The 3,676-nt window shown below is 41.3% G+C and overlaps 1 pseudogene; it reads left to right on the plus strand.

Annotated features, from left to right (window-relative positions):
- The first annotated feature begins 2,673 nt into the window (after positions 1-2,673).
- On the plus strand, positions 2,674-3,412 carry LOC102870188 (annotated as a pseudogene).
- The last annotated feature ends 264 nt before the right edge of the window (positions 3,413-3,676 follow it).

Consider the following 3,676-nt stretch of genomic DNA (forward strand, 5'->3'; position numbering starts at 1 on the left):
GCTGGACAAGGACCAAGGATGACAGAAGAAGAACTGATGCCTTAGATTTGTGGACTGGAGAGTATTGAACATACCATGGACAGCCAAGAGAACTAACAAGTCTATCCTGGAGAAAGTAAAATCATTCTGTTCCTTGGAAGCAAGGAGTTTGAAGCTCCATCTCACATACTTTGGGCATGTGGCCAGAAGGGACCAGTCTTTGGAGAGGATATCATTTTTAGAAGGGTCAAGGGGTAGTGCAGGATAAGTAAGAAGATCCTGGATGAGACGGATTGACACAATAACTGGGGCAATGAAGTTAGGTGTGTCAGAAACAGTGAGATTGGTTTTAGGCTAGAGTAGGGTTCCGAGTAATTGTGCGTAGAGTTGCTATAAGTCCTAGTTGACTCAACGGCACATCACATCATAACAACATAACATAACATAACATAACATAACATAACATAACATAACATAACATAACATAACATAACATAACATAACATCAACATAACATCAACATAACATAATGCAATTTCTCACTACAGGCCACCAGAACTTCCCTTCTACAGTAATCCCTATTTCTCGCTCCTGTCTGATTCTGACAACCACTCTTCAGCTTTTGTTTCTGCATTTGTCCATTCTGCTTATTTCATGTGAAAGCATACAGTCTTTCTCCTTTGGTGTCTGGCTTACTTCACCCAGATTTCAAGGTTCATCCGGGTTTCATCTCGTCATGCCTGAGTAATGCTCTCTGGCATAAATATTCCATAGTTGGTTAATCCCACCTTTTGGCTTACACACCAGAACACTTTTAATTGCTTTATTAGCCAAAAGTAAACACATTCTTTAATTTCTAAAAAAACTTTGCAAGTTTTACTAGATGGTTAGAGGGAGCTCTGAAGGCGGATCTACGGAGTCTGTAAAACGTCCACCAGTAGCATCATGAGAGAGACTCCAAGGCAATGAGTTGTCCTCTTGCTGTTTGTTATGTTTTAGCTTGAGATCACTACATTCAAAGGAAGGAAACTAATTCTCCCTTGAAGGAGAAAAAGAAGCTGAGAAGATAGACAGGCTCCATGTTTGGTTGCAAAAAAATGGCAGCAAGAAACCCTAATGTAACCTAAAACAAAGCCAAGGAAGTGGACAGGAAGGGAAGGCTTCCAAGCAGAAACTGTAAGAAGATCAGATGAAACCAAAGACTTAAAAGTGAAGACACTCTGTCCAGATGTGGAATTTTATAATCTGGCAAAATAAGTTGTTCAGTGTGACTGAAGCAATGGCAATCCTTGATGCAATTCTTGTTTAGTTATCTCCATTCACTGGTATAACATCTGTTGCCACCTATAACTAGAATATAATATTATCTTACTATCAGTGGTACATTTAAGAGTAAACTGAGGGGCTCAGATGACGCAGTCCCTAGAGAATTGTACTTCTAACTCCAAGGAGGTACTTTTCTAGTGGTTCAAATCCATCAGCAGTTCTGAGGGAGAAAGCTGCACAATCTCCAAACCCACTGCAGAGTCAGATCTGAGTCAGTTCCAGCGCAACAAGAATGAGGTTTCTGTACAAAAGGAAAACCAGTACATTGGTTCCTCTTCTCTTTAGTTCTTCCATCTTAGCTGTGGGGTCAGAAGACAGAGTAAACTCAATCCAGAACCTGTATACACCCACTTCTCTGATTCGGTCTTTATTATGCCCTGAATTCTACACCATCTGGAATTAAACAATTTTCTTTATTTTTTTTTTAAAAGAAAGAGAGAGAGGTGAGGATTTCAGACAGAATTCAGTATTTGAAATAAACAACAAATAAAAATTCCCTATCAAAACTCCCTCTACTACCCCTTGGCTCCTACCCAATACTCTGCAGTTGTCTGAAGACACCACGTTCAGTTGGGTCAAAGGAGTTCCACCAAGAGGAGGGTCTGTCACAGCCATTGGCAGGGTCGTTTTCTGCCACCATGGGGAGTTATCCATCCTCCTGAAACCTACTCATCAATGCATTAACTGTCTCTGGCTCAAAATATTGTTGTTGTTAAACAGTGAATAAGTAAATGAAAAGATGTTCAGCATTACTAGTCATTATGGAAATGCAAATCAAATCCACAATGAGATACCATTTCACACTCACTAGGATGACTATGGAAAAGAATTAATTTTATTTTTTCTCCCATTAGTACAGTTTGGCATTTAAAAATAATTTTTATTGTGATTTGAATCAAAGTTTACAGAAAAAAATTGGTTTTTTTTGTTAAACGATCCATACACGTTATGTTCGAGGTCATTGGTTATAGTCTCTTGATAAAATAATTAATTTTAAAAAAAAAAATTCTGCAAGCTCTGGTGGCCTAGTGGCAAGAAGCTGCACTGCAATCCCAGACAGAGGTGCTCAGTTCGAATCCACCAGATGCTTTGCTGTAGAAGGAGGAACAACCTCCTCCTGTATAAGTCAGATCTGATTTGACGGTACACACACACCCCCCCCAATTATAAAAAATAAGAATTAAAAAATTAAAAAAGAAAATTCTAAGTGTTGGAAAGGATTTGTAGAAATGAAAACCCTCATGCATTGAGGACAGGAATGCAAAATGGTCATTGTGGAAAACAGTTTGGCAGCACCTCAAAAAGTTAAACTTAGAACTACCACAAATCTCTTCCCATGGCGCCACTGGGGCAGTAGGCTGCTTCACCATGAAGCTGAACATCTCCTTCCCAGCCATTGGCTGCCAAAAACTCGTTGAGGTGGATGATGAATGCAAACTTCATACAATTTATGAGAAGTGGATAGCCACAGAAGTTGCTGCTGACTCTCTCGGTGACAAGTGGAAGGGATATGTTGTCTGGATCAGCGGTGGAAACGACGAGCGAAGTTTTCCCATGAAGCATGTTCTGACCCATGGCCGAGCTCGCCTGCTACTGAGTAAGGGGCACTCTTGTTACAGACCACAGAGAACTGGAGAGAGGAAGCGCAAATCTGTCCGGGGCTGCATTGTGGATGCCAACCTGAGGGTTCCCAACTTGGTTATCATCAAGAAAGGGGTGAAGGACATCCCAGGACTGACTGATACCACTGTACCTCATTGCCTGAGGCCCAAAAGAGCCAGTAGAATTAAAAAACTCTTCAGTCTCTCCAAGGAAGATGATGTCCATCAATATGTTGTGAGAAAGCCACTGAACAAAGAAGGCAAGAAACCCAGGACCAAAGCGCCCAAGATTCAGCGTCTTGTTACTCCACGTGTCCTGCAGCACAAGCACTGGTGCATTTCAATGAAAAACTAAGAAGAATGAGGAGGAGGCTGCAGAGGACGCTAAGCTTCTGGCCAAGGGAATGAAGGAGGCCTAAGAGAAACACCAGGAGCAGATCGTCAAGAGATGGAGGCTGTCCTCTCTGAGAGCTTCTACCTCCAAATCTGAATCCAGTCAGAAATAGAATTTTCTATGTGTGGCAAATAAATTAGCTCACATATTTTTTTTAAAAAAAAAGAACTACCACAAACCAGTGGGAGTGCTGGTGGCCTGGTGGTAAGAAGCTGTGCTGCAATCTTCGAGTCACCTGGTTCAAATTCATCTGCTGCTTTGAGGAATACAGATGGTCAATCTCCTCCCTTGTGATTTACAGTCTCTGAAGCCGATACATGCCATGTGATCATCAAAAAACACAGGAAAGGAAGCTGGAATGAGACAAGAAGAATCT

The sequence above is a fragment of the Elephantulus edwardii genome, unplaced genomic scaffold (assembly GCF_000299155.1).
Source record: "Elephantulus edwardii isolate Elephantulus edwardi_28Jun2011 unplaced genomic scaffold, EleEdw1.0 scaffold00008, whole genome shotgun sequence".
NCBI classification, from domain to species: Eukaryota; Metazoa; Chordata; class Mammalia; order Macroscelidea; family Macroscelididae; genus Elephantulus; species Elephantulus edwardii.